We start from the raw sequence: 18,624 nt of genomic DNA on the forward strand, positions 1-18,624 counted from the left end.
ATCTCAGCTGCTGCTCATGGGGCTGTCGAGACTTGTCCCCTACCACCTCTGGCGTTCCCGTCAGGGCAGTGCTGTCCCCTCAAGGGTGGGCAGTGCCCACCTCTCAGGTCTCCCCGTCCGTCATCCCCCTCCCGAGGTCCCCCAAACCTGCTGTCGGTGACCACGCCATGCAGACCTTCTCGGGGATGGGCAGTGCCTCAGTGGGTGGGTGCTATCGGGAAAGTCTGATTTGGTCTGAAGTGGGGCTGCTGAAGAAATGCCCGGATCCTCCCTGTGGGCAGCCCTCCCCGGCCAGAGCCGCCCGGCACGCGCCTTCTTCCCCCGCAGCCCCCGTGTCTGCAGCGTCAGTATGTGACTGCACATCCCCACAAGGGCAGGGACTGGCCATCCTGGGCACTGCTGAGTGCTGGTGGCCAGTGGGGACCCCAGGACCTGGGCGCAGTGTCCCCTGCTCGCTGGGACGCCTCCCTCCCTCTGCCATGAGGGACTTTTCCAGCACCTCCCTCAGCTGCTCAGAGGCGTCTGGCTCCTTCCTCCTTCAGGGTAAGACACGAGACCCTCTGCTGCCTCCTACCCCAGCCCTGGGAGCCGGTCCTGGCGGTGTGTCCACGTGGCCGTGCCCGCTCCTCTGCAGGTTCTGCGCTCCCCCACCCTGCCTGTTGGGAGGCCTGGTCCTTGGTCCTTGGGCTGCCCTGGATGGCTTGGGCTGGGGCCGAGGGGAAGGGTGCTATGCTGCACTTTCCAGTGTGACGCTGGGCTGGGCACTTACCCTCTCTGGACACGCCCTGCGGACACTTGCGGAAGGAGGGACTGGCCATCCCCACACGGGCACAGGGGTGGCTGTTGGGGGAGGGAGGGGCGTGGGTGTCTACCCCACCGTTCTCAGAGCTTCCGGACGACAGGCCGGTTTACTGGCCTCCACCCTCCGCAAAGCGCTAGTGCCTGGAAGGGGGGCCCGAGAGAGACTGCGAAAGGAGAGGGTGAGTCAGGAACGTGGAGCCACGGTCTGGGGTGCGGGGAGCGGGGAGAACGTCTCCCCCACGTGGTTCTTGCATCCGACGCAGCTTCTGGAAATGAAAACAGCAGTTGAGCCTGCTTTTCCAGTGTTTCATTTTCCTTCGAAACAGAGCTGCATTCCATCAGAGCCGCTAAATATTTATCTTAACATTCTTCCTATAATTTAAAGTTATTTGCCATATTCTAGGGGATGTTTCGTGTCTCCCGTTGTGCAAGAGCTCTCTTGCTGTCACAGACACAAGCCCAGCGTTCTCTGGCCCTGGTCACGGACAGCGGTGTGGCCAGGAGGGAGACTGGGTCAGGCACTGACGAGTCGTGTCTCCGACATTCACTAATCTCCCTTTGAAGCAAAGACAGCAAACATCGGGCCGGAGATTTGGGTGGCAAGAGAATCTAGCTAGGATTTAAAGATTTAAAAAATGAATTTGTCTTTAACGCGTGGAGCCTGCTGCCCTGCCAGCCTCTGGTTCTGGGACACGCGGAGCCCCCACGCCGCCAGGCGACAGGGCAGTGGGCCGCATAGGAAATAGTGCAAAGGCTCTCTCGGATCCAGTTTAAAAGTTCAGCGTTGAAGGTACAAGAAGTTATTTTTGCAGCGATAATACAAATTCAGATTCTGGCGGAACACGCATCATGCTGAAAAGAAGATTTTGCCAGACTGAGATGTCTGTGGAGCAGAAGTATGCTTGGAATTGACGACGCTGCCCAGCTAGCGATAACTGCATCAGAAAACCCTCCCCATCGCGAGAGAGGCTGAGGTGCTCAGAGTCCACAAGAAAGCAGTGGAGCGACTGGACCGCGAGGCCCGTGTGATGCCGCTGATGCGGAACTGAAGAGCGGAAGCAAGCTGAGCGGGGCAGGCGCCCTTCTCCCCGCGCTCCCTGCCGTGCGCTCCCTGCCGTCCTCATCCGTCGCGCTCAGAACTGTGGGATCCTTAGTAAATCACGTGGCCCACGGTGGCATTTAATTGTTAAACGAGCCCTTTACATTTGGGGTGCATTTTATTCAAAATCCACTGGGAGCCTCACAGTTTTCAATGAATGTTGTGCCAGGAAACCACCTCGGGAAGCCCTTAGTGAAGCGCAATTATCGCAGAGCAAACGCGCTCACGGAAGGATGCGGACGTGTTTCCCTGCAAAAGCATAGGAGGACCAGAGGAGCCACACGCCGTGGTGCTGGTACGGGGGTCTTTGGGAACCGTGCTGTCCTTTCCCTGTGGAATGCTCTGGACCGGTGGAAGAACCTTCTGACGGGTCCACGTCCTAAAATCAAGCACATGCATATCCTGTACCCACACGGAATACAGAACCAGAACCTTGCATCCCAGGGCATCTTTTATCCAATCTGGGACCATATCCATGCACTGAAGTCCTACCCACCTTGAATAACTCCCCCAGGAGGCTGCCCGCCGCCTGTCACGGCAGCATACGCTCCGGCCGGTCCGGGCTCCCCAAACCCGTGGCTTTCACTGCCTCGGGCGACCATAACTTGTTCATCCCGGTCCCCACGAGCCTCCGGCATGACGTCCCCTGGCGCTTGTCGAAGGTCATGGAATGAGGCTGTTCCTGCCGTGGTCCGCCTCCCTGTCGTGTCCCCGTATCAGGGTGGTGCTCACGCAGGAGTCCAGTGGTCAGAAGTGTGCGAGGTTCAGGACTCGGAGCCGTCTACCAAGGCACATCTGAGCCTCTTGGTTCCCAGCGTTTCAAGCAGAAACGGCTGCTAAGGACGGCCGGTGATGCCGAGCGCTTGCTGTCGAGCCAGGGCTGGCCGCGTGCTCTGCGCACATCGCCGTTTAACCTTCGCACAGCCCTGAAAGCGGGTGCTGTCGTTGCGCACCATGTTCAGTTGGGGGAACAGAGGCGCAGAGGTGAAGACAGCTGATCGGTTCTGCAGCTGGGGTTCAGCACGGTAAGGACCCGCCGCAGACAGGCCGGCCCCACCGTTCACACGCACAGGAAAGCTGAGCTGATTTTATCACGGACACCCGCGTAACCCACCACCGACTCCCACCATTAGCGTCACGCTGCGTTCACTTTCCCAGCGGTCGATCCAGCTCTCCATCCCTCTGTGCATCTGTTCACGGACACCCACATAACCCACCACCGGCTCCCACCATTAGCGTCGCGCTGCATTCCCTTTCCCAGCGGTCGATCCAGCTCTCCATCCCTCTGTGCATCTGTTCACGGACACCCACGTAACCCACCACCGGGTCCCACCATTAGCATCGCGCTGCGTTCACTTTCCCAGCGGTCGATCAGCTCTCCATCCCTCTGTGCATCTGTTCACGGACACCCACGTAACCCACCACCGGGTCCCACCATTAGCGTCGCGCTGCGTTCACTTTCCCAGCGGTCGATCCAGCTCTCCACCCCTCTCTGCATCTGTTCACGGACACCCACGTAACCCACCACCGGGTCCCACCATTAGCGTCGCGCTGCGTTCACTTTCTCAGCGGTCGATCCAGCTCTCCATCCCTCTGTGCATCTGTTCACGGACACCCACGTAACCCACCACCGGGTCCCACCATTAGCATCGCGCTGCATTCACTTTCCTAGCGGTCGATCCAGCTCTCCATCCCTCTCCGCATCTGCGGATCCGTCTTATTTCTGTGCGCGTTTCAAGCAGCCGCCGCGGACTCCCGTGCGCTTCACCCCTTAACACTCGGGCTCACATTTCACCAGCTAGAGCTCAGTGTTTATGTTTTCAAGTAAACTTTCCATGCAGTGAAATGCACAAACCTTAGGTGTACCGTTCGCTGAGTTTTGACGTAAGCAAACACCTGTGAACCCCTCCCTTATCAGCAAGTGGAATTTCCCATCCCCCCAGAAAGTGCCCCAACCCCAGGCAGTCCTTGCCTGCACCCCGATGAGGCAGCCAATGTCCTGATCTTTTCATCATTGATTAGTTTTGCCTGTTGTGGAACTTCATATAAACCAAGAGCCAGCATTTTTAACTCCCAGTCTGCCCTGCCACCTGGGTGAGGAGCGTTCAAGGGCTGGCCTTGGGGGACTGACAGATCTTTGTTTTCTCTGTGTATCAGCCAGGGTTCTCCAGAGACACGGGACCAAGAGGATCTCTATCATCTGTCTGTCAGTTATCTATCTAATCTGTCTATCTGCAGAGAGAGAGAAATTGATTTTTATTTTCAGGATTGGGGGTTGACAAGTCCAGAATCTGTAGGGCAGGTGAGCAAGGTGGAAACCCTGGCAGGCTGTCTGTTATAGTCACGAGGCAGAATTGTTTTCTTCTCTGGGAAACCTCAGTTTTGGCTCCTAAGAGCTCCATCTGGTTGGATGGGGCCAACCCACGTTACGAGGAGCCGTCTCCCTTGCTGGGAGGTGGCCGGTTGTAGGTGGTAACCACGTCTACCAAATTCACACAGCCTTGTTGTTGGCACTTGACCAGGCAACGCACACCCTGCCCTCTCGCTGTGGGATGTCTCCGTGTTGAGACCTCCCGCCCCGGCCCTGGTTGAGAATTGGGAAGGCAGTTTCCTGTCCCAGAGACCCAACTGGAGGGGAGGAGCCAGGACCCTGGTCAGGAGTCTCACCAGCCGGTGGAGGGAGCCGTGCTGGGCCGGGAGCAGACTGGGAGGTGGGCGGTGCCTGGGCCTCCCTACCCCAGCCCAGCCGCTGAGCGCCGCTGCACGTCACCAGAGGGGTTCTCTGTGCTGCCCTCCTCCACAATGGCTCCTCCCAGAAGATGATCTGATTATGTTTTAATGAGAATAATATTTGCTTCGAGGAAGGATGAATCCAGCCGTGTTTTTATATCAGCCAGATGTCCTCAACTATTCACCCCCTCCCTCCGCTAGGAATCTGGCAAAACTTGTGAAGCAGCCGGGCCCCAAAGATTCCCCTCCCCGGCCTCACCTCTCCCAACCGCCAGCTTGAATTCTCAGGCCCAAGGGTGTTTCCAGGGAAAGGGAGCCACGTGGAGCTGATGCATCTGCGCGGTGCTCATCGAGATGGTTTTGTAAGAGCTAATTGGAGCACGGGTAGCCTTTCAGATCTTTCTCATAAGCCTCTTTCCGACCCTGTTGTTCGAGCCAAGCCTCAAGAGAACCTCGACTTCAGCAGACTGACGATTGGTCTGAAACTCAGAAGCTCTGGTGGTGAAGCAGGCACCAGACTTGGCTGAAATGTTCTGCTGATTTTAGGCTGAGCAAAGCCAGGCAGTTGGGAAAGCCTAGACTTCAGCAAAGCTAGTAACTGTTTCCTTCCCTTCTGTTTTTCAGGCTGACAACAAGCTCTGAGCCGTGAATCTGGAGACCTGCCGCAGCGACAGGTAGGGCTCGTCACTTGTCCCCGCCGCTGACCTGCGATGGCCCAAGGGGTGGCTGTGTTATCTTGCCCTGTGTCCTTTTTGATAGAGTTTTCTTTTGCCAAAGAATGGGGTGTAGAGAAGTCACTTCGTGTGTTTCTTGTCTCCAGAACTTAGTTGTTCACTCATACATTCTCTTATTCAATAACTTTTATTGAACACCTACTGTGTGATGAGCTGTAACAAGGGCCGGGCATCAGTGCTGAGAAAGAGACATTGCGTGTGTCCTTCATGGGGAGACGAATAACTACCAGGCAGACGGCTAAGTGGGAATGTGATCGCCACTCGCGATGGAGGGAGAGACTCATGAGTGCCAGACAGGAGCCTCCTCTGGCAGGTGGTGGGACGAGGCTCTGAAGCTGGAGAAGGAAGGGTGTGGGAGGGGCGGGGAGCAGAGTGTGCGGGATCCCTGAGGACCGGAAAGACCTGCGGGAGGGACGGCTGGGAGGAGGGTGCAGAGGCCGAGGAGAGGAGCGTGTGTTGTATCCCAAGAGTAATGAAGAGATGCTGACACGTCTGCAGCAGGAGAGGGACGTGGTCTGACGTGTGTTGTTGTTTAAGGTTTATTGGGATATAATCGACGTCACTAAAATCCACGCCTCTCACTGTGCCGTTCTGAGTGTGGAGACATGCGTCCAGTTGCATAACCACCGCAGTCAACATACAGAATGCTCCCATCACCGTCCCGTCACCCCCCAGAATTCCCTTTGTAGTCAACCCTTCCCGTCGCCAGCCCCCGGCAGCCCCATCTGATTCCTGTCGCTGGAGATCAGTCTTGCCTTTTCTGGAACGTCCCTGAAGCGGAATGACTGGACCTGCCCTTTGGGTCTGTCTTCTTTCCCTGGTTGCAAGGCATCCGACAGCCACCTTGTCACACGTGTTAGTCCTGTGCTCCTCGTGACTGCTGGGTGGTATTCCGTGATGCAGACGCATCCGTCCACCTGCCGCAGACGTCTGGGCGATTCTGGTTCTCAGGGCCGCACTTAGAGCTGCCAGGAGCCTTTGCACCCGGGCTGGCGTCTCTGCCTGTCTCTCCCCGGCGCCCAGTTGGTGCTCTGTGTGTATTCATCGGGATTTCTGGGTTGTACAGTGAGATAGATGTAACGTGAGAAGCACCAGAACACATTCCACAGTGGCTGCCCCGCAAGGCACTCCCACTGCCACGCCCAGGAGTTCCCGTGGCCTGGTTGTCAGCGTGCATGAGCTTGGCCGTCCTGGTGGGCGTGCAGTGGCCCCTCGCCAGGGTTTTGACTTGTACGTTGAGCATCTTCCCATGGGCTTCCATGGTCTCGGATGGGGTGGGGGGAGCACCGTCCGGGAGCCGGGGTCCGAGTCCCGGTCTCAGTTCGGCCACCAGCTCGCTGTGTGACCTTGGGCAAGTCCCTTCCCCGCTTTTGCCTCATTTCCTACGCTGTTCGCTGGGGCTGTTGTGAGGATGGAGGCCAAGGTCACTGTGGGAAGGGGCTTGACAGCCGCACGCCCATCGCGTGGTCGTCGTTATGATTCCCAGGGACAGCAGCCGCCAGGCCCCCCTGCCCGTGGACTCAGCAAATCCCTTCCGTCCTCGTTCACCCCCCCACCACGACCACGAAGAGATCAGCGACGAGGACAACCGACATTAATCCATTTTTGACCTTCCAGCCTGCAGGTCACCTTCACAAGCACGTCTGTTTTTATTTTCTGTGGTGAAGGAAGGTGGCTCATACACGGTGATCCGTCCTTTCTGGAAAACCGTTTAGCGTCGCTGTCCTCCCATCCCAGCCTCGGCCCCCGCCCCATCTGGCTCCTCCCGCGAGCTCTCCTGAGCTGTACAGGCAATGCCATGTTTCTACCTTCTCGGCCGAGAACCTTCGTGTCATCCTGGACCGCGCACTCGCACCCCCATGCAGCCACCCAGCGGGTCCTGTGGCGCCTTTATTAAGAGAGATGCAGAAGCTTGCCATCACATCCATCGCTCGCAGCCAGTCCAAGCCCTCCTCTCTCACCTGGACCACGGCTAAGGCTTGCTAATGGGTCTCCCCCTCCCCGCACCTATAGTCTGTTCTCCAAAAAGCAGTCAGAGAGGTCCTGCGACCCCTCAGAGCCCCATCTTCCTCCCGCCTGGGGCCGGCGTCCTGGCTGCCGCCCAGGACCTTCTGCCCAGACCCCTCCCGGCTGCCCGGCTCCACCCTCCACTCAGGCTCTGCCCCAGGGCCACCTCCTCGAACACCTCTGTCCCTGTTCCCTCCCGACTTCTCTCCATGGCACATGGCCCCGCCGGGATGTATTTAGTATGTATGGTCTGTCCCGCATCCAGGAGGTCACCCTTCCGCACCGCAGAGGGTCTGCGGGTCTGGATCCTGGGACACAGCCCTCGGCACACGCGGCCCCGTGAGCACCTGCTGAATCGACAGGCACGTGAATGATGGGGAATCAGGGCTGGTAACGGTGGTCCTATCCCAGTGTGAAGGCCAGTGTCATAGGGCAGCGGTTTTTCTGAAACCCCCAGGGGGTCAGCAGGTGGCCCCTGGAGGTCATGCTCACCCAGTGTCAGGTGGGTTCACACGTGCTTTCTCAAATGAGGCAAGGGGACCCTTGGGTGTGAGAAGAAAATATTAAAACTTCTGTGGACTTTTGAATACCATTCTTTTAAAATTTTGCTGTGTATATGTGTTGAACAGCATGGTCAGTATAGTGATCCGATAGCACGTGTGTACGCTCTATAAACAAGCGGACAAAGTCATTTACAAATGGAGACGCGCCATGAGAAGAATTGAACGACTTGTTCCAGAGCTGCGCTTCCTAACCAGGGGCGCGTTTGCTCACCAGGCAGGGCGTCGGGTAAAATACAGAAGGCCTGGCTACATGTGAATTTTGGAATTTTAGACGAACAGGTAGGGTTTTGAAACAGTATGCGTATATCTCACATATTGCTCGGGACATTCTTATATTAGAAATGATTCAGTGCTTATCTGAAATACAGACTGGACTGGGCGTCCTATATGTTCATTTGCTGAATCTGACAGCGCTGTCCCGAGGGGATACATGGCAGTGCGTGGAGACAGCTCTGACGTTGCAGCCGAGGGGGGGGGGTGCTCCTGGCGTCTCGTGGGAGGAGGGGTGCTGCTCAGACCCCCAGAGTGTTTGGGACGGCCCCTCCCAATACAGACTGAGTTGCCCCACTTGTCATTTGTGTCCAAACTGAGAATCTTCTCGAGGGGGGGGCCGCTTGGTGGTGCTGGTGGCTCTCCTGGTCCTTGTCACCCTCGGGGGAACGGACTTTCCGCTTGGTGGGCTCCAGGTCTGCTCCAGAAACCGGAGGAAGCGGGCTTCCCAGGGACAGTGCCCGCTGGGCAGCTCACCACGTACAGTGTTCACGGAGAGGAAAATCAAGACCCCTTAGTAGATGGTCGTTGCGGGCCAAACAAGGCAAACTTGATTTGGGAAGGTGATGGCCGTCGTGAGAAACTCAGTCCCTTTCCATTCTTTTCCTGTCTCTTTGTTTTTCAACGTAATTTCCCCCCAAAGCTCTCCGTCCACGTGGTGTTGAAAGTCCAATAGGACGTTATTTTCCACTGAAGACCATTCCCTGCTTCTCTTCCCACTCAAACCCTCTTTCCCAGACGGGCTCCCACTTCTCTCTGTTAGTTGTTTCTTCTGATTAGTTTTCACTAACTCTAAGTATTTCGCTTTTACTGCTACTTCCTGATCTTTCACATTTTAAACACCCTTTATCTCTCACGCACAGCTCCCGACCCTGCGCCCCCGGCAGCCTCTTCTGCATCCCCGTCCTCGTGGAGCTAAACGGTGACCCTTGGTTAAAGCAGTATTTAGCGTGCGAAGGGCTATGGACAGTGTCAGCCACGTTCCCATCAGGCTGCACGACGTGCTGGAGTCACATTTCTTTTCTGCAACAACCTTTTGTTTTCTCTGGGGTTAATAGACACTTCTCTCCTACAAGCTTAGTGTTCTGCGTCTGGTCCCGTGTTTCTTCTCCAAGCCATCTATCTCAACCCTAAGATTCTCTCCACGTGGTAAGCCCTGCGGACAGGTGACGGCTCCACTGTTTGAGGAGGTTTCCTCCCCACGCTTCTGTCCACCCTGGGCCACAGCTGGGAGCACTGTTTCTCCGCGTCTCACATCTTGCCTTATCTTGGTGTTCGCCTTCCCTTCCTAGCTTCTTGGGAAACAGTGCACGGTGGGTAAGTTTTTAAGATCTGGTGTGTCTGGAAATGTCCTTATTCCACCCTCACACTCGATAACTTGTCTGACTACAGAATCCTGGGTTTGAAATAATTTCCCTCCAAATGTTAAAGGGTGTTGGGGTTGCCATTGAAAAAAAGATGCCACCTGATTCCTGATCCTCTGTGACGTGTTTCGTGTGTCTGGAAACTTCTAGGCCCCCTCCCTTCTGAAATCTCATGGTGTGAGGCTGCAGTGTGGGTCTCTTCTAGGAGCTGCCTGGGAACTTGGCAGTGTCTTTCATTGTGAAGATTCCTGCCCTTCTCTTCTGGGAAATTTTCTCTTCCTGGTCCTTTAATTTACAATAGTCCCATTTTGCCTCCATCTCGTGTGTTCCGTAACAGCTCCCGGTCAGGTCCTGGGCCTTTTGGGTTGGTCCTTTTATTCTCGTACCTCTCCTCCCTATTTTTAATCTCTCAATCTGTCTCTTTCTCTTTAGCTGTTCAACTTTCTGGGAAGTTTCCTCAAACAATTTCTTCCTTCTTTTCCATGATATTTCTGGTTTTGTCTTGCGAATATGTTTTAGATCTCCAAGCTGTTTTCTTGTTGTCTGAACCACTCTTCCTTTCTCAGGGCGCCCTGTTCTTCTTTCATCGATGCGCCATCTTTCCCGCTGACGGTTATTAACTGTGCCTTCTCTGGAGCTGTCTTCTCCTCCCGGCGTCTTCTGTTTCCTGAGAGTTCTTGTTTCTTTCTGCCGTCTCCTTCTTTCCCAGCCTTTGGGTTTGATCTCTGTCTTTGTTGTGAGGGTCTCCACTCAGTGTCCGGGGCCCATGGCTGACCTTCATTCTCAGAGTGGGTGTGAGCAGGACCGCACGTTACTCCGAATTAAGCCAGGCTTGGCGAGGGCCTCCCCGGAGGGCAGTGACCCCAGGAGCCAGTAGTTTCACAGGAGGACTCCCAAAGTCAGTATCTGTGCTCACAGCTCCCCAGAGGACCATTTCTCTGGAGGGGGTCTTCTGGTTTCCAGCTGCCGGTGAAGAGGCGGCTCGCCGGTGAGTGGGAGGAGGGGGTGCAGGTCTTGGGCGTGGCAGGCAGCGGGCAGCCTGGTGGTTGATTGACGGATTGAGGCAGCCAGCCGTCATCTTGACTTGCGCCTGGGTTCCCCAATTCAAGAACAACCCCTGCCTTTGCCAGGGTGGGAGAAGGATGGGCTCAGCCGATTGGGGGTGGAGAGGAAAGGGGACAGGGGTCCAACCAGGGCTCTTGCTCCCATCTTAGCCCACACTCCCACCCGCGGGGACCCCTGGGGTCTTCACTTCCTGAGCCAGTGGCAAGTTCTCTATTTGAACAGGGCCTCCGTCTAGCTCAGGCTCAACTCTGCTCTCCATCACTGGGACCCCCCCCCCAGCCTTCTCTCCACTTGGCTTTCATCTTCCATCTGACAGTGTCCACCTCTGACCCCCACTGCTCCTGGTGGGTGTGTGCCGTCTCTGCCTCTGCTCTAGTTCTGTTCTTGTTAAAGGGCAGAGAAAGATGGGGTGTGTTCTTTCAGCCAAATTTAATTGTGCGCTGCAGAACCTTTTTCAAAATTTCCAATTACGTCCAAGAGAAAGTCTCAGTTAGGTATTAATATTACCCTAATACCTCTCTGGAAGTTGCCGGTCTCTCTCTTTAATGAAGCATGAGAAAGTCCCAGGAAAGTAGGAGCATCTGGCTAGAAGTTAATCATAGTGTATGATTTTCATGGGTCCCTGAGGGTTTTCTTTAAAAAGCAAATGATACTGATTTCTCATTGGTGGCAGTGATGTACATTTCTTTTTAAAATAAATTTAGATATTTTTAGAAATGATGTTAAAGAAACACGTTAAGTGAATAACAGGTAGGTATTGCGGAGATTTGGCAAACGTTTGCGGGAGGTCCGTGAACAGCTGGTACTTGGGAACCACCTTGACCTGACGCTTGGCAGACCCAGGTGCACCCTGGCTCCACCTCTCATGGTGGTGGGCCACCTGCCACCTGCTCCAGGGTCCCTTTGAGAATGCAGTACGATATTGATATGAAGTGCCAGCCTAGGGGCACCTAGAGGTGTGTGGAGCCCGCTTTAGAGATCGCTGCCCTGGGTCTTGGTGACAAGTTCCTGTCCCTGTGTCACTTTGGCTTCTGAAGCAGAACATCTGCCCTTGACTCTGCCAGGAAGACACTTGCGAAGGTCACGCTCACGGTTTCTGCTTCACGTACACACACCTAATAATAATAAACCACCTTCCTAACTCCTATTCCAAGCACGGTATCTCCATCATCTCTAATCAATATCGTCTTCAGTGTCAGCCTAGGAGAAAACGTTCAAGTCTGTGGTTAAAGAAGGAGATTGCAGAGAGTTTATAAACTGGTGTAAGACCCACAGCTGTCCCACTTTGGGGAGAAATACGCTTTATCCTGAGATGGTATTCTTTTTGTTATTTCATGAAATGATAATGACAGTAGAGAAGAATGGATCTTAGGGGTTCTATTTAAAATGTGGAAAAAAAAAAACAGCTCTACATGAGAGCAGAAACCTCTTCTGAAAATGTTACTGACTTCTGGGTTTGGACATCTGATTCTGGCCAGTGTGGGGTAACAGGCATGGGACTTACCTTCCTGCTGTAAATGAGCAGAAAGCCGGAGGGAATGTACCAAGCACAGCTCTCACACACTGGACGATGGACAGTGAAAGGGACAAACGAGGGCCCATGACTGCACCGGCTCACTGGAGGGAAGAGAAGGGAAATAGAGGTGGTCTCACTGAGTGGAGGAGAGAGAGCTTGGAGTTCAGGGAAGCCAAATTTGCAAGACTTGGAGGGCAGAGTGTTGGGGCAGAGAGAGCTGCAGAGAGGCCCCACCAGGTCGTGGCTGGTGTGTGCATGTATGTGAGGGAGGGACGGATGGCTGGGGAGACAGCTGCCCAAAGGAGCAGGCAGAACAGTCCTTGGAGCTCACACAGGGCTTAAGATAGTTCGTGTTTACACCAGTCAGGATGGAAAGACCTTAGAGTACACTGGGCGTTAGTAGAATCCTCATGCGTATTTTCTGAATAATGGCGGGAAGTTAGTTTTAGCCTAAGTCTGTTCTGCACCCACCCTAATGACACTTGATTAAAAGGCTTCCGAAGAGTCTCACTAATTCCAAATAACTCAGAACTGCAAGACCATTGAAAGGAGCACCACAAAAACCAGAAGGCAACAGGGAACATTCACAATGTCTGGCATTCAGTCAAAATTAACCATGTGTGCGAAAACAGAAAATTCAGACCCAAAGCCAGGGGGAAAGTCAGTCAATAGAAACATACCCAGATGTGGCAGAGGTGATGGAATTCGCAGCAAGGATGTTAAAACAGCTACTAAAAATATGTTCCGTACATTCAAGAGGGAAGAGCAATAAACAATAAGAAGCAAAACGAAAGATACAAAAAAGTCACCGTGGATCTTTGAGTTGAAAATTTAATCATCCAAAATGAAAAATATGCTGGATATGAAAAGTACACAGCGGAGTAAACGCTGTAGATTTAGAGATCAGCGAGTCTGAAGCCACAGAAACGATTCAAATTAGAGCAGAGAGAAAAAAAACGTAAAAACCAAAATAGTAGAACCATGGTGACCTGTGGGATGGCATCCAGTCATCCAGCCTGTGTGTAATTGGAGTTCTAGGAAGAGAAAGAGGCAGGGACAGAACCAGGAAATAACGGCCAGAAGGTTTCTGAATTTGATGGAAAGTAGAAACCCCCAGATCCAAGGATCCAGATGGATCCTGTTTTGAGCAAACACCGAGAAAGCCACCTCAAGGCACATTATAAACAAATGGCTGAAAACCAGTAATAAAAGGAGCTCTTAGAGGGAGCCAGATAGAAATGACACATCGTGGACAGAGGAACAGAACCGTGAGGGACAGCAGACTTCCTGCCAGAAACCATGCAAGTCAGAAGACAATGGGGAAGCATCTTTGACGTGCTAAGGGCGGTGGGAGGCGGGGTGCCTGCCAACAATGATTTTATTAGCTAGTGAAAATGCAGTTCACAATTGGAAATAAAACAGAGACTATTTCAGGCAAACAAAAAGTGATAGAATTCATTGTCAGCAAATCCGATTTACAAGAAGTGTTAAAGGGGGTTCTTCCAACAGAAAAACAAATGACCCCAGGTGGAAATTTAGATCTACACAAAGCAGTGAAGTGACCCAGAAATAGTAATTAAATAGGTAAATGTAGAAGATATTTTTCTGTTTTTTACGTCTCCTGCAACGGTATTTCACTGTTTAAAACAAGAATAATAACAGTGTATTTGGGGGGTCATAGTTTACAAGGAAGTAAAATCTGTGGCAGTAATAGCGCAAGGGATGGGAGGGGGACATAGGAGTATATTGTTGAGTGATTCTTACAGCAAATGGGGTGTGGAATAATATTACTTGAAGGTAGCTTGTGATAAGTTAAAGAGGTATATTATAACCTCTAGAACATCCAGTAAAAATAAAAAATTAAGGGGTAACTAATAAGCCCATGGTGGAAATAAAGGAGAATCATTAAAATAAAACCCTTGATTAATCTAAAAGAAGACATGACAATAAGAAAGAAAAACAAAGAACAGATGGGGCAAGTAGAAACCCAGAACAAGGAGGTAGATTTAAACCCAACTATAGCATAATTACATTAAATGTAAATAGTCTAACATTCAAAATGAAGACAGAGATTGCAAGGTAGGATAAAGACGCAAGACCCAAGTAAACGCTGCCTACAGGAAGTGCAGTTTACGTAGGAAGCCACAAATAGGTTAAAAGTAAGAGGACGGGAAAAGATGTACCTTACTAACAGTAACCAGTAGAAAACTGCAGTGACCGTACTAACACCAGACAAAGTAGATTTCACGTCAAAGAGTATTCCCGGGGACAAAGAAGTCCATTCATCAAGATAGAGGCGTCAGTTCATCAAGAAGGCACAAATGCTGAATGTGTATACCCCCAGTAACAGCCTCAAGATACATGAAATGAAAACCGATAGAGACGAGACGAGAAACAGGGAAATCACAGTCACTGCTGGCGGTTTCGATACCTGGGCGTAGTCAGGGTCCAGCCAGAGGAGCAGAACCCGCAGGAGGTGTGTTTGTATCAAGCCCATTTTTGCAGTTGTACAGGCTGCAACGCAGGTTGACGTGGGTGCAGACACAGCCAGCGCTCTTGCTCAGGGGAGGAATTTCCTCTTTCCCTGGGGGAGCCTCCGCCCAGCTCTTAAGGTCTTCTGACTGATGAAGCCAGGCCCACCCAGGTCATCTCCTTTACTTAAAGTCCACTGATGAGGGACCGTAATCACATCTGCAAAATCCCTTCCCAGCAGCACCCGGATGGGTGTTTGACTGGGTAACTGGAGACCGTATCCCAGCCAAGCAGACATATCAGAAAGCATCCCAAGCCTCCTTCCCCCAGCAAATGAGGGAGCAAGTAGAAAACCAGTGATGACACAGAGCACTTGAAAGACGTCATCAATTAACTTCACCCAATTGGCATTTACAGAACGTTCCACCCAGCCGCAGTAGAACACACATGGAAGATTCATCCAGATGGACTACCTTCTGGACCTAAAATAGATCTCAGTAAATTTAAGAAGATTAAAACCCTTCAAAGTATGTTTTCTGATCATGAGGGGATTAATTTCAAAGAGGTCAGGAGAATTCTCCAGGACCAGGCAGCTGGTGAGTGGTGGAGGTTGGATCTGAACAGAGCCCTTCTTGCCTTTGAAAGATGCAGCCACGTCCTGCTCTGCCGCCCTGACTCCTGGGGGTGAGCAGGTCTGCGCCTGGTGGGCTAGAGATGCCTGGCACCTGGCTCCAGGTGCATCTTGTCAAATGCTTACAGCTGCTGGTGACTGTGTGTTATTAGGACCAGCCTGTGCAAACGCTCGTGAATTCAGGCTCACATCCATCATCACGAAGGGCCTCGTGTGCTCCACCCCTGGGTGCTTCTGTCTTCGGAGATGCTGGGGTGAACTGATGCGGCTGGCATTTCTCTCCGAGGACCCAGAGATGCAGCAGAGAGAACATGATGAATTGGACCTGGGCCATCAAAGGAGTTGGCTGGGGAGCCAAGCCAGTCAGTCAAGGCACAGAGGCACCGGAGAAGATCTGCCCTGGGACACCGAGGAGCGAGCCCCGGCCCGTCCAGTGCCCTCCAGACACTGCCAGAACCTCTCCAACAGAACGCGGGGTGGTGGTGCCCTGAGTCAATGCAGCGGGCTTCACACATCGCCCTCTCTCCCACAGAATGATAGAGCAGGTCCTGCTCCAAAACGTCTTGAACTTGGAACTCAGAACAACAGCAGAGAGAAAACTGTAATTCAAAAAGATACGTGTACCACAGTGTTCACCGCAGCACTATTTACAATCGCCAGGACGTGGAAGCAACCTAAATGTCCATCAACAGACGAACAGGTAGAGAGGATGTGGCACATATATACAACGGAATATCACTAAGCCATCAAAAGGAGCAAAACTGAGTTATTTGTAGTGAGGTGGATAGACCTAGAGTCTGTCCTACAGAGTGAAGTAAGTCAGAAAGAGAAAAACAAATACAGTATGCTAACACATATATATGGAATTTAAGGGAAAAAATGTCATGAAGAACCTAGGGGTAAGACAGGACTAAAGACACAGAGCTACTAGTGAATGGACTTGAGGATATGGGGAGGGGGAAGGGTGAGCTGTGACAAAGCGAGAGAGAGGCATGGACATATATACACTACCAAACGTAAGGCAGATAGCTAGTGGGAAGCAGCCGCATAGCACAGGGAGATCAGCTCAGTGCTTTCTGACCGCCTGGAGGGGTGGGATAGGGAGGGTGGGAGGGAGACGTAAGAGGGAGGGGATATGGGGATATATGTATACATATAGCTGATTCACTTTGTTGTACAGCAGAAACTGACACAACATTGTAAAGCATTTATACTCCAATAAAGATTTGGGGGGAAACAAAAAAGCTGAGGGAAATACCAGTATTAAGGTGGGCACGTTTTTTATTGTTATCACTGCGTCTCTGTCCCCTGGCGGGCTTTTCAGTTGCCTGCTGCAGGTCGTTCCAGACCTGTCAGCCCAAAGGCCACCTCAGCATCTATCACAGCTCGCAGATGACCAGCACGTCGTCTCGCATACTCATCTGCTTTTGTAGTAAGTCTGGGTAAAAAGCGGCTTTGGAAAAAAGAGTCAATTAAATCCAAACAGCTATGACGTGAAATACCTATGGGAACCGTGGATGGTGAAATGATGGGTTCTCATGCGTGGCCCGAAAAGCTGTGGCAGAATGGGGCGTGGCTCATTCCCATGTGGCTTGTGGCAAGGAAGTTCTAATTTTGGAACCCGGCACGCTTTTCCGAGGCTGTAGAAATGGTAAAGCAGAGGAGACGCCTTCCTGTACTTGGCTGGTGATTGACAGGTGATAATGTTTTATTGGAGCAGAAACATTTCCGGGCTAATTTATTCCTTCACTCATCTGGGTTAAAAGGGGTGGGGGGAGTTCCAGGGAGAGAAGGAGAAAATGGGAGTGGATTAAGGGGGGCTAAGCTGAACGTGTTTGCCAAACCACACATACCCAACTTTCATAACTAAAACGAAACGTTGAATTAATCACAACAAATTAAAACACTATTTATTGAGGAACGGAGGGGCCCAACTTTCTGTAACTTGTGGAATTTCCTCTGTCCCTCCTGTTCTCTCCCCTCTCCCCAGCCTCACTCCCCTGGCAGATGAACTTGTTTTTCTTGCCACGTGAGTCCATCGAAATCAGAACACTACCTCGACAGGAAGCAACGTATTCTATAGTTACCCTGGGAGCGGGGAGGTGTCCGTTCTGCTTCCTGGCACTTGGCATCCCACGCAGCCTGGGGATGTGCCCTCATACCCCGCTTCCACTCCTCCTGACAAGGAGTCACTGTCAGGACGCGGCCAGGCTTTTTTACTGCAGCAAAGTGAAACTCACCGAATTCTTTCCACTTTTAAAACACTGCCTGGCTCACTTATGGAGGTTGTGTTGACTCTTGTGATCAACAGCTTCTGAAAGCTCCTTGTTCTATAACGTAGGCCACAGGGGAATGGGACGCTTTATTCTCTCTCCTAAGAGTTTTGTGACTTTTCAATCTTATTCCAGTGACTGAACTCTCGAGACCACCCCCCCGCCCCCTCCCTCTGTCACGTGATGCAGAATTGGAGGTGGGAGGGGAGGACCGGCCCCAGGCTTGGGGGGTGGGTGACAGCTGGGAGAATAGAGGGGGAAGGTTTGGGGGGGCTCTGGTGAAAGGGGCTCGGGGGTTGGGCTGTGAGAATTGGGGGAGAGGAGGGAAGGGGCGCCACACGTTATGAACTGGACTCTGAAGGCTGGGGTGAAAGGAGCCGTGCCCCTGAGTGGCATCCGCTCCGCTGATGCGCCGGGCCCTTCCGAGGGCACTTATGCAGAAAAGGAGCATCATTGCCTACTTCTTACCCTCAAGAGGACTCCTCATTTTGCCACCAAAGGGTAGAGCGTGAGATGAACTTCTGTCATCATTCTGCCTGTTTTCAGTATACCCTGGACTCTGTTTTTAAAGGAGGTGTTTAGACTTGCTATGTTGGAAAAGCAAAAAAAAAAAAAAATGTTTTGTAAAACAAATATTCATTGGCTAACTAATATTTTGGGTAGACTGAGGTTTCCCCACATGTTAGGTTTGCTTGAAGAAGAGATGGACCACATCAGGGGAAAAGGAGGAGAAAGATTCATTCATTCATTAAAAGTAATTATTGGGTTAGAATTGCAGTCTTGCCTTGGGCAAAGAGAGGGTGCTGAGTGCTGTCACCGGAGGATGCCCTTTCTCTTTCACAACCAGGTGTCCTGGGTTCCCAGAGACCCACTGGATCAGACCACTTAATGGGCTATCAGAATTTTCCCCTTAAACCCCAACCCACCTCTCTCCATCCTCCCAGTATGGATATATCATCATTCAAGTTAGGTTGATAACCTGTGTTAGTAATTTTGTTCACAGCAGTGATTCTCATGGTGGGGGGTGGCCCCAGCCCAAGAGCATCAGCATAACCTGGGAACTTGCTAGAAATGCGTATTCTCAGGCCCAGCCCCACAT

The sequence above is a fragment of the Lagenorhynchus albirostris genome, chromosome 19, assembly GCF_949774975.1.
Source record: "Lagenorhynchus albirostris chromosome 19, mLagAlb1.1, whole genome shotgun sequence".
Taxonomy (NCBI): Eukaryota; Metazoa; Chordata; class Mammalia; order Artiodactyla; family Delphinidae; genus Lagenorhynchus; species Lagenorhynchus albirostris.